Source organism: Melospiza melodia, chromosome 3 (genome assembly GCF_035770615.1).
Source record: "Melospiza melodia melodia isolate bMelMel2 chromosome 3, bMelMel2.pri, whole genome shotgun sequence".
Lineage (NCBI taxonomy): Eukaryota > Metazoa > Chordata > Aves > Passeriformes > Passerellidae > Melospiza > Melospiza melodia.
In genome coordinates, this window is record NC_086196.1 from 71,169,890 (window position 1) to 71,182,523 (window position 12,634).

General features: G+C 46.8%; 1 protein-coding gene and 1 long non-coding RNA gene across 27 annotated transcripts in view; one reads left to right on the forward strand and one right to left on the reverse strand.

Annotated features, from left to right (window-relative positions):
* The window catches only part of ESRRG (estrogen related receptor gamma), a 390,326-nt gene that overhangs the window by 362,693 nt on the left and 14,999 nt on the right, over window positions 1-12,634 (reverse strand). For 12 of the 26 annotated variants that reach the window (XM_063152216.1, XM_063152207.1, XM_063152193.1 and 9 more), the window contains exons 1-2: window positions 8,654-8,783; window positions 5,173-5,207 (exon numbers count right to left, since the gene is read on the reverse strand). The exons of 4 other annotated variants lie outside the window; for them this stretch is intronic. The gene's annotated coding sequence lies outside the window, so the exon portion shown is untranslated. Of the gene's footprint in view, window positions 1-5,172; window positions 5,208-8,653; window positions 8,801-12,634 lie in introns of those variants that run through there. 10 more of the 26 variants (XM_063152202.1, XM_063152203.1, XM_063152188.1 and 7 more) reach the window with 4 other exon arrangements.
* Window positions 8,979-10,631, forward strand: LOC134416045 (uncharacterized). The gene is made up of 2 exons (XR_010027166.1): window positions 8,979-9,118; window positions 9,330-10,631. It is a non-coding gene; the product is annotated as an uncharacterized LOC134416045 (long non-coding RNA).

Sequence of the window (12,634 nt, forward strand, 5' to 3'; positions counted from 1 at the left end):
CTTTCATTTAGTATTTTATCTAGGGTCAGATCTAGCCTGGTCCCTGTTGGACTAAAACCATGGAGCACAACATCCCAAATTCTGCAAAATTTGGTATTCTGACCAAAGCTTCAGTGTGGCTTCAAATATCTGTTAGTGGCCCCTTAGCTCCTGCCTTGGCCCTCCAGAATCAAACCAGGGATGGGCAGAACCTGCATCAGCTTCTGCAGCTCTTACTGCTGTCCGAGCAAACTGGTAAGACCAGAAAAGCAACATCTAAAAAGAATACATCTACTACAACTATTTCAACTCTTAACTGGGAAGCAATACTCCAAACACATCCTCACATTTGATGTTAAAGAATTATCAATAATTAATTCAGATGTAGCTGTTTCACCATTTAGCCCAGGGTGATTCTCCAAAGAGCAACTGGGACCACACATTCCCCTGGCACTCAGAGCATGACCATAGAGCTTGCATGCTGCTTACCAAACAGGACCTACTTTTCTCTCCAGGATAGCCAGAAAACCTTAGAAACAAAATTTAGAAGAATCCCTTTCAAAAGTGCACCATTGCAGGGTTTGGCTAGGAGAAGTTGAGTTTTTTCCTGGGCATTTGTGAAACTGATTAATCACCATCCTTTTTTCCCCTCAGGCACTGTGACTATTCTAGCTACTAGTATATTGCGTGTTATTTCTTTAATATTTTGAACTTTATTCCAAAGGGCAGAAACCAAAACTAACAGTACATCAAGACAACATGCTCTGTGATTCAAACAGCAAAATAATTGAGATCCTGTGCATACACAACATCCAAGTCTGTGTATGCACGTTGCACACGTGTGCACACACTCATTCACAAGCACAAACAAGTGTTAAGGGCTTGTGGCCCAATTTTATGAGACACTCATAGTTCATGTCCTCACCTCCCTTCAAATTAGAAAAAGGTAAGAAGAAGCAAAATCTGATCAGTGAAACATCCAGAATAATTTTTGTTAAAAGTAGGCACCATTTACAGGAGGGTACCATATTGATTCAACATGCGTTCTCCCAATTTGTCTCTCTCCTTTGGGAGAAGAATCCTGTCCACCCCTGGTCTGTGTCACACCAGAGAAATGAAAGTGTGTGGTGGCATCAGCAGGCTTAATTCTGCTCTTTTCCCTCAAGGGACACTGCAAGGCAGCAACTCAAAATCCTGTCTATGAGGCAGGGCTCCCTGTCTGCCTGCGTCACCTCCGACCCGTAACCTCACCTTTCCCTGCCTAAACTCACACCACCACATTGAATGCATGTTGCAAAAGCACAGCTTCTGTCCCTCTCTTGCTCAAGCTGTGAGGAAGGGATTGCATGCTTGAGAAGAGTAAGGACTAAAGCTCACAGCTGTGCATCCTGCTCCCAGATGTGCCATAGGAAGGGCCACGAGTGACCTTGAACCGCCTGCTCTCTGTGCTCCAGTGCCCAGCCTGCTGCCCACACTGCACAAAACTCACTCACAGCACTTGTCCACCTGGTCCCTTTTGACTCTAGCATAGCAAAAGAGGGGTTTTTTTCTGTTGGAAATTCAGCACAGAGTAAAACAAGTTCTTTTTGCCAGGTGAAACTCAAGGAACTAATTTAAGACAAGTAAAAAAACTTAAAATCCCAGTGGAAACAGGAATTTCAGTGAATGAAGTTTCCTCCTCAACAGCCTCTAAATACCCAACTGTCAGCACAGAAAAGATGAGACTTCTGAATGCTGCATGAGCCGTAATATGACCATATCCAGCAGTCCTGCCCCATACAGATCCACTTGCCAAGGCTGGGGGACATTCACACCGAGTTTGACTCCACTCCTCTTTACCTCTCTTTATAACCATGCCCCCTTGCCACAGCTGGGTCAACACAGATCCAGGGACACAGCTCCTTCAGCTACCTTCTTTTGTAAAAGTATACACAGGTCCTGAACATAGGACAAACTGGAATTGCAAAATCCTTCTCCTCCTACCCTTCCCGGATACACCTCAACCTGCAGCACCCTGACTTCTCTTTTCTCCCACTGCTGATTTTTCTCATTGAATTTTGTTTCCACAGCATTGTACCCAGCAAGGAGAATAGTAACAATTCAAAGCCTATTTTCCAACCTTCAGAGGGCAGGGTAAAGTAGTCTGGCTATTAAGGCAGGACAGCAAAATGTGTTCAGGGAGGATGGGGAGCTGAAGCGGAGGCTGACCTGTGTGTCAGAAGCTCTTATATGATGTCAGAAGCTCTAGGTCTCCATCCCTCCCATCCCCAGTGGAAAGGGTGGCCCTTGGAAGCCAACCCCACTGCCTGCTCCTCTAAAGTCTAAACCAGTACAGGCATCCAAGATGGGCCATGCCCTGCCTTCCTGACGTCTGTCACTTGTAACAATTTAGAAAGCTTGTTTAATTCTTGATGGCCTTAAAATTCACACATATCATCAAGAAGACACACTAATACTACAAATTACTAAACCAGAGCAAATTCTCAGTTTTTATACGAATATTTGATTTAGATTTTAAAACCTTGTTTCCAGCAGTCAAGTAATAAGAGACATGCTTTCTCATTTAAAAAGAGAATTCTTGTAATTAAAGAGGAACAACTGAAGGTAACTGCGATGAAACAGAAGTCCAGCAGAAGCATAATGACACTTCTCAAGTCACACCTTTCAGCTAGTCTCAAAATTTTCAATAAGCAGTATCAGTTTTAATTATCAGTCTCAGACTCCAACAGTACACAGAGACTCCAAGAAATATATCCTACCTGTTTTATTCAGACACTTAGGACTTTGCTTAGATATTAAGTCTGACACTGTTCATCTAGACCTGTCTGATTCCTGCACAGGTCCCGAATGTGTCCTTTCCTCCGTCTATCTATGCATAATAACTGTGACTACAGGATCTTCTTTTTAACTTTTAAATGCACATGGATCCTAATCAACATATGGAACACCTTCTGCATTCATCACAAAATGAGTGGCTAAATTCTTCTCATTGAAACTCCTCCATAACAGTCGCTTTTCCCTTTTCATCTATCAAGACTTTAAAACAAAACTAATGCAAACATTGGGAACTGTGTATGCCTAAGCTACTTGCTCTTCCCATTAGATGCTCTGCACTACTCAGTCATTCAGGATTCTCTGTCCCATTGCATTAAATATGCTCATTTTTTTTGCTATGAGTACAATTAAAAGTGTTTGGGTTTTCACACTGTTCTTATCTTTTATTTGCTCTCTAAAATATCCAGCATGCATTGAAACCAGTATAGGTGATAATATAGATGTAAATATCACCACAGAGGCATCATGATAAATTTGACTTTGGGAATAATTCATTCAAGGTATCTAGATCCAATTTAAATTCTTTTCCAATCTTAACTGAGCCTTCATAACCAGATGAACTTAAACGAAGGTGTACAACTTCATGCTACGCTGGTAAACCACCCTAACTATGAAATAAATTTTCAGTGATTAAGTTGAATTGTTCATACAAAACGCCAGCTTCAGCTTTTCACCCATACAAAATAGCTTGGAAAATATATACTGTGTGTGTTTATTATAGCTACAGTTGCTATGAACATCTATAACTCTCCAACAATTTCTTTGATTTATGTTCAAAAACATACAGGGCATGAAATGATGCCTGCAACCTTACATTTCCCTCAAGAACATTGTGGGGAGAAGATATATTCCAAAACATCATGTTAGATTCCTTGTTATGTCTTCTTTTTAAAATAAATGTATGATAATCAATTACACATGCTTCAAAGCAACTGCCACTAGATTCCCCAACAGAAAAGCTGTTTGAGAAAAGTTCCATTTTCTTTCCCCTAATGGTCAAGTTATAATAAGAGATCTTGTCTAGATATTAAAGGAAAAAATGTATTGTAAAGGATAGGCCTTGCTCCACTTGTATATGCATGCACAGGTTTGTGCTTGCCTGGACTTGACTTAGAACAAGGTTTTCAGAGAAGTAACATCTCCACTGATCAACATGCTAAAAACGGATGTGTGTGTGAAGATCCTGCACCTAATCTGCTTGTCATTTATCCTTGTAGTAATCCAAATGATGTCAAGAGAATGACACAGATGATAATGTATCAGGCTCAACTTCCCTTTCAACCTCAATATGCAAAACATCCCTTTAAGAAGTCCACCCAGCTGTAGCCTCCACTAGAAACAGAAACCTGCAGATGTTTATAGGAATATCAATTAAGCTGAATGGGAGCTCTGCCATTAACGCTGGTGCATGTAAGATCAGACTGTGCAGGTCTGCCTCAACTCCACGCAGTGGCTGAGTGCACATTTTCTCTGGGGTATTGAGGCCAGCGGGTTATATGCCATTACCAGGTGAGCATAATATGGATGGTATTTCCACAGTCTTGTGGCTCTGGCATAGGGACAAGAGCAGCATCCCCAGGCAGCACCCTTGCCCACGGTGGAAGACAGGAGCAGTCAGGAATGCATAGAGTGCATGGACCACCCCCAGCACAGAAAAGATCAGGGCCTACTGCCTGCCCTGCTTCAGGTAGTTTGTGCTGCCTGCATCCCAAACAGCAAGCTGCCATTCCCTGTGTCCTGGGCATTTAATTCAATCCTTGGGTTACACTGCAAACTAAAGAGCTGACAACCCGTATAGAAAACTGGACTGGAAACTAGATGGTACAAGCCCCTCTAAGGAGGACTGGCATCTGCTAACACTGAATTTCCAGCAATTATAAAATAAGGTGGATGTGTGACTTATTTTATGGCCCTGTTCATCCCTGTAAGTGTGCAAAATTTGAATGCCAAATAGGGCATTTTTCCCCCTCCTATTTTCTTTGAGTCAAACCCTCAAAGAAAGAAAATTCACAGGAGGGGAAATACAGGCTTGCACCCTCTTTGGCCCCCAATTTTATCCATTACTAAGGAAGCCAAGGAGGAGGAGGAGGGGAGAGGACTGGACATGCGCGCCTATCGCACATGCAGTCCCAGCAAGATAGCATCAACAGTTGTTCTCCTATTTTCACAGTGGGAAATAAGCAGGTACTAGCTGTATTGGAATAATCAGAAGGAATCTAGGTCAAAATCAAAGCAAGACTGCTCTGTCCATTTCACAAAACTCACATGCAAACACAATACCCATGTAAAAACAAAGAAGTTATTTGTAGCAGTTATTTCTGTTAGGTTTGCTAAACAAGCGTGCAGACATTGGCCTACCTTGAGTAAAAGGCACTATTCCTTCTCTGTGACTTCTGAAAAGGCATTCAAAATCAATATAAAATTGCAATATTAGGAAATTTTATAATCATTATTTCAAAAAAGCAGACTTGAAAGGGTCTCTTGTTCATGGGTAAATCTTCAGTTAGTTTTTCTAGTACCGGTGGTTCAATCGAAAGATTTGCCAACTGCCCCCTGGAGAAAACTGAAGATCTGCATTTAAATGGAGATACAGTATTTCCAAATGCACGGTACCTGCAAGGCAGATACTGTCAAGGTTTCTTAGTGAGTGGATCTCAAATTGTATTAGGTACATTTCAGTGCCATAACTATCCCCATTTCGTAGGACTGGGGCTATTTCCATATCATTTTTTTCCTGTATGTGGGCTTTGTAATATTTGTCCTGGTAAGACAAAATTAAACCCCCATCCACAACAAAGCCTTCACACAGCAACAACAAGGAATTAAAACCTTATGCATAATTTTCTGATGGGGATGATGAAGACTGTATTAGATGGCCTGACTGAAAATCTTAAATAATTGAAAACTCTGATGACTTAATAGAATAGCGAGCTTGGTTTACAATGCTGCCAATTTAGAGCCATAAAAACACCGTGTAAAATGTTTATCTTGTGGTTGACCATTACATATCCTATTTATTATTCCAAAGTATTTCAACAGCATTTTTCTTCATCAATGTGGCTGCTGGCATTTAGCACCCACTCGCTAAATTCACGTGATTTTCCTGGAACAGCTTTAGGAAAAGAAACCAAAAAATTAGCAGATCACTACAAAACTGCTCCTTGCTACTATATGCCTCTTTTTCACATTCTGACTTGAACCGACTTCATGTGCTGCAAAATATGTTTGAAACCACCGAGGCTAAAATATAATAAATCAAAGCCATATTCGTGAAGTTAAAAAGACTGGTGCAACTACTGATCCTGCCACATCAGAGAACCAAAAAAAAAAATCAAACCTCATGAATACTTTGTTGCTAATGTACATGAGTTCAAAGAGCAGTGTTCCTCTTAGGAAAACATCTTAATTTTCATATCAGAAAATCATCCTAACCTTCCAAAAAAGTTTTTACGATTATGCAAGGAAGGGAGAGAGAAGGTTTAGAGTGCAAAAGACACTCGTGATGGGTTTCAGACTCGCAGGCATTAGTCCAGGCAGCCTCTCGCTGAAATTCAGGTTGCAATTGAAATGTCCCTGTAAACAAGGTTACTGCGAACGGCCCAAGATATCCTTCTCAGCAACACCTTCACCAGGAGCCCTTCAGCTGTCTACTTAGTTTGTTATACCTTATCTCACAGCCCTGACATCCTAATGCCGATTCAAATTCGGGATTCAAAATGAAAGACGAAATATCTCTAAGATCACTTAATACTGAAATACCATTGCAGTAATAAGTGGTGCCAGGCTGGAGATATGGATATAGTACTCTAGTGGTAACCTTTTAATTTCTGACAAAATACTGTGGAATAACTGTGATACTGCACAGACAGTTAATGCAATTGATTTGTTTTCCTTATTTTGATAATGAGCACACTGAATGTCGTGCTTACCTTCTCCTGCCCCCGGTACATTTTTAAAGTCCTCTAAAAGGAGACTTGCCATATTCCTGTACAGACATGAAACACCTCACACCACGGAGCCCCCCCTACCAGCATGCTGAACCCCAGCTACCCTGATGCTCCCAAGACAAGGAAGATCATAACCATATGAGTCGCTTCGTCATTCTAAGTCTTTGACTATTTTCAGTGGAAATGCAGTGCACGTACCATGTATAATCTAATGTAGGTTATATTGTAAACTACTCCCATTCTCAAAGTGAGGGTAGGCATGCTACACCAGAACATTTTGTCCTCTGAAATAAAACAGGGGAGTAACGATGAAATGTATCAAGCAAGTTTTGTATGTTGTATTTTAAACAGGGTAGCTAATAAATGCCTAAAACTTTGGTGGGTTTTTACAAAGGGCACTTGGATTTCCCTCCCAGTCACAGACACTGATAGGTTGAAGTGCAGGAGGGCGGGGGTGAGACAGGGGGGGTGTATTCTGCTTTTCTGTTGTGCTTTGCTTACTGTTAGAATATCCTTAATAGTATCAAAAGACAGGATTCCTAGGGGTAGGGGTGCAGCGGGACAATACAGGGGAAGGAGAGAATTACAGGAAAGAAACCCAAGCTGCTCAGTGCCTGCCTTCCCACACTACCATTCACCTTCATTTTCGTCTCCTTTATATTCTACTCATTTTTACTTGCCTCCCCCATTATTTAGTCATCTCTTACATGCAGTCCTCTCTTTTCTGGGATCACGAAAAACATATTAACTAGAACCAGGAGACGGAGTGCATCCCCTGCAACACTTCAAAATGTACCTCCAGACCAGTCATACCTTGATGGCATTAATGACCAGGGGAAAATAAAAAAATAAAATTAATTTTAAAAAATTTACAAAAGTGAAAAAATTTCCTCACCGCCAGGTCCCACTCAGACCCCACAGGCAGCCGCTCCCCCAAATGCCCCCTCCTCCCCACGGCCGGCGCTGGGAGGGCCAAGTGCCGGGAGGAGCGGGCAGTGCGTGGACTTTGCTCACTTTCCTTGCCCCTGCTGGTCCCGGCACGGCGCGGCCCCGCCGCCTTTGTGTGCGCGCGTCCGCCCGCGGGTCCCGACACCCGGCGCGGAGCGCGTCCCGCGTGGGGCGGCCACGCCGCCGCTCCCGCCCGGCAGCGCAGCGCCCTGACTCCCGCGCGGCGGGCAGGGCTCCCCCGGGCCTGCTCCGCTCCCGCACAAGTGTTCCAGGAAGGAGCGAGCGGCGGGGGAGGGAAGGGGACGGGGACGAGGAGGGGCCCCCCCGCCGGCCTCGCCCCGCGCCGCGGCCGGGACAGTTCGGGGCTGCCGTGAGGGCACGGCGGGGGGCAGGGCGGCACGGGCAGCCGCGCCACAGCCGCCCGGCAGCGCGCCCCGGCACCGGCGGGCACAGCCCGCTGCCCCTGCTCCGCTCGCAGCCGCCGCAGCCACCCCGGGACCCCGGCCCTAAACTCTTGCTTGGCTAAAGCCTCCTCACTTTCCCGGCACTCCTGACCCTGGGCGAGAGGGGAACGCACACACACAAACCGGCGGGGCAGATCTGTCAGCAGCCAAAAAATCATTCTCCTTCCCTTCTCCCCCCCCCCACCCTCCCACCCCCCCATATTCACCAGGGCCAGTAATTCTAAATAATTGTCCGAGAGGCGAGAGCCACTGAACCCCGGGTGGCCGGTGCTGCCGCGCCGCTTTTTCCAAAGCTGGGTTTTTTGGGGGTGAATGACTCTGAGCAAGTGCAATTGGCAAGGGCTGAAGGTGGAATGGGGCGGGGGGGTGGGGGGGCAGAGCGCTCCTGGCAGCGGCTCATCTCCAAGCACAAACATGCCCCCCATGCAATGTCAGCTGGCGGGGGTGCGGGGGGGTGCGGGGTGCGGGGGCTCGCTTTACCTGGTCAGCTCAGAACCGCAGGCAGGTTAATCAGGTGAGTCGTCAGGGATTTTAAAGAAGCCGAAGCCGGTTTCTTTGCTAGGAAAGTCTACAACACCATGCAGGGACATTGCAAAATCTTTACACACGCCTCCTTTAACTGGGCTCCCGCGACCTCCGCCGGCGAGGGGGGAGCCAGCGGCGGGCGGGAGGCCGAGCGGCGCCGCGGCGGCGGCGCGGGGGGCGCGGGGGGCAGCGGCGGCGGCGGGCGCGGCCCGGCGGGCGGACAGCGGCGGCGGGCGGGCGGCGGCGGCCCCGGTCCCCGCGGCCCCGGCCCCGGCGGCGTCCCCGCGCCTCCCTGCCGCCTTGGTAGCGCCGGTCCGCACTCGGCCTGACCCGGGACGTCACGGCGCCTGCCTGTGTTCCCAATGATAACTTGGCAGGAGCAGGGGGAAGCGGCCGGGTTTTTCCTGGGCTCGTTACCGGGTACGTGCACGTTTCTTTCGCATGCGGAATTTTTTTTTTTAATTTTTTGGTTTTTTTAAGGCGCAGTAACGAAAAGCCGGGACAGGAAATCCGGGGCGCGGCGGGGGCTGCCGCCCCGCGATGGTGGCGGCCGCTCGCCGGCGGGCGCGGGGGAGCGGCGGCGCGGGGCGCAGGCATGCGTTCATCTCCGTGTCTTTCATTTTACCTTCAGGGTGACATTCAGTGCCGGGCGAGCCTCGCCGGTCACCGCCACGTCCCACCTGGAAAAAACACAAACAAAACCACGAAAAAAAAAAAAACCAAAACCAACCCAACAAGAACAGCAAAAAAAAAAAAAGGCGACTGCCGAAAAGGGGGGATGGGGAGAGAGAAGGTGCCGGCCGCCCACGGCTGGGATGCGGACGGCGGACGGGACACCTCGCCCAGGGGACGCGGGGACACACGCGCCGCCGACCGCCAGCAGGCCATGTGCCGAGCGGCCGGCGGGGGCGGGGGAACGGGCACCGCACACACACACACAAAATCAGTAAATTAAAAAAAAAAAAAAAATAAAGGAATGCCAGAGGAGGCCGGGCGAGGAGCGAGGATGCCGCACCGCTGCTGGCGTGCAGGCCCGGCGCCGCGCCCCCCCAATCCCCTGCAAGGCTCTGCAGGGAAAGGCGGGGGAGCCCCCGGCGCACAGCGCCCCACGGCCCCGCCGGGAGCCGGGGTACCCGGGGGGGCTGCGGGCAGGGCAGCCCGGGCCGCACCGGGGCACCCGGCTGCGCAATGGCGTCGCGGCCGAGGAGAGCCAAGGGCTGGCGCAGAGCCTGGCGCGGCTCGGTGAGGGGAGCCCGAGCCATCGCTCCCCACCTCCGCTGCCGGGGCAGCCGAGCAGCTGCTCCCGAAGGCGGGAGGGCTCGCGTTAGAGCAGGGCCGGCCGGGCCTGCGGCAGCCCCGGGGCCGCTGTGAGCGCCGAGCAGGCTGGCAGCGCTGTGCCCGGCCATGGCAGCAGCCACACGCATTCGCTGCCCTGGCTTCGTGTGCTTCGCAAAGCCAGATCCTGCAAATCTCCATGAACGCTCCCACTAAATTCTGAGGGCATTTTCACGTGTGAGGCTTAACTCGCCTGCAGAAGTATTCCCAGAACTAGGCCTCGCTTGAACTATCCATGGCAGCCTGAGTTTAACTGGCTCGTCATCTAAAAACCAGTTGTTACCCACACATTGCATCCCAAACTGCTGCAGCACCACCACACCACCTACTCTGTGACCGCAGAGCGTCCCAGCAGAGCCCTGAGACAAGTTTCCCTCTTCTGTGTTGCTTTTCACACCACCTATTATAATAACAGCAAGTTACAACATCACCAATGCACAGGTAACTAGCGCAGCAGAGTCCGTGAAGGGATGCATGTAGTAGGGATGAAACTAAATTATTTTTTTTTGCAACTGCCTCTGTTCAGCCTTAATATTAGCATTAATACTTTCATTTTCCTCATTTAAATACAATAAAAGGGAAAATTGCCTTTGCTTAATATTGTTACTACTCAGGTTTTGCAATTCCAGTTTTTATAAGGTGATAGAGTCCGGGAGAAGTTGGTGTACACCTTTTCTGCTGCTGGGCTCAGTGCCCTCAGCAGCAGCTATGGTGGGATCACCTACTGCAGCTGGGAAGAGTTGGGCAATAAAGGAGTCATTCTTGGAATATCCAACAGTCCAAGTGTCATTTTCAGAAGCCTGAAATTGAAAGCACTGGTTTGTGAGTTTTTTGGATTTTTTTTTTTTAACCAAGCTACTCAGGATGCTTTCTGGCTTGGCTAGAAAGACAAGTTTGCTACATGTTTCTGTTCTGGAATAATTTTGAACTGCTTTTAGTCTAAATTCTTGACTGTCTTAACTCTCCTGTCTCAGCAGAGTATATTACTGATACATGTTTTTGGTAGACTTGAAAAGCAGTGTGTACAGCTTGATTGTTGTCTGTATTTCGCCATTCATTTTTAAGTGAGGCTCTTTTGATTGATGTTTGGAATTTGTTTGAAGGGATGAAGGGTATGCCAAGATGCTACTTAAAATTGCACCCTACCTCAGCTTACAGAGATTTTTCATTGTGATTGTCACACTTTTAAAAGCGTGTGAGTTAATCAAATTGCTATTTTTGGAATGCACTTAAAGGAACATTAAAATGCATTAATTTCATTAAAATAAATGAGCAGATAGGTAACAAAACAAGTATCAGCCAAATAAGCAAGATCTCAACTATGAAGCCAAATCCAGCCCTAGTGAAATCATCTGAGTTGTGCTTGTCTACAGCACATTTAATTTGGCTTCTGCAGTCACACAGCTGACGCTTTATTTGGTTTTCAGAGGTGTGGATATTAAAAATGTGCGAGCCATGCTGCTTAACCACTGAAGTGAAATTCACCTGGTTCCCATTTAGCTCTGCTGTGCAGTGCTGTCACACATGCAGTTTTTGGTGTGCATACACACCTGAGTTGCAGAGAGGTATTCCCAGCACCTGTGTCAGTCTAAGGGATGTGAGTGGAGTCTGAAGTGAGGGTGTGCTGAGGTGGATTTCAGCAGAGGCTGTTCACAACCAGCTGCATATATGTGCTCCAGTTAATAGGCTGTACTGGAGTCTGTGCTACCATCTTTCATTACTGCTGTTACTCATGCCAGTGAGAGTAAAGGAGGGGTTGGTGTGTCTGTAATCACATATTAATTTGCTATGTAGATATATCCTAAGAACCTCTCGGCCCAGGAAAATTATGCTGGAATAAGGTCGGATGTGAATGTAAAGCAGAACTGTGTTCAGTTTATTCATTCTGGAATGACCAAGTTGTTTCCTGGTTTCACTTAATCCACTTTCAAAGTGGATTAAGGTAATCCAAGAAACTGAATTCTTACACTGGCGCAGGAGTTGTCTACACATGGGTTTAGTCGAACATAATTACTGCAGTGTACCTAATAAGTGTCTTGAAATAACTTTGTGTGTAGACGAGTCCAGAGTCCCACAGGTGAAAACAACAGAATTTAGTCATTTTGTATAACAGGAGGTTAATTTAGCCCAACATTTGACCTACTTCTTTTCTCATGAAGCATATTTAATTCATTACAGGTTTTTCTTCTTCAACAAAATCCCCACAACAGAAATGTATTTATGATCAGTGTCAAGATAGCAATGCCATGTGCACTTCACTAAAAATAAACAATTTAACCAGTATATACTCTAAATACCTTCTAAACTGCCCTAAAGAGGAGAAAAGGTTCTTTACTGGAAGAAATACCAGCTTCTCAATCATAAATATTTTGAATGGGCTGTTCCAACAAAAGGTAAACAAACCCCAAAGCTCTGCTCTGTCCTCTGAGACACTCACAATCCATTTGACTGCATTCCATTCGTAGCAATAGCATCCAGTCTGACTCAGCAATATTAGCTCCTGAATGAGGAACCTCACAAACTCACACAGAAGGGTTTGCAGAACAAGAGGGCCTTCAGGAGACACCTTAAGAATAGAGAGCTAATTTGTAGTTTGCTTAC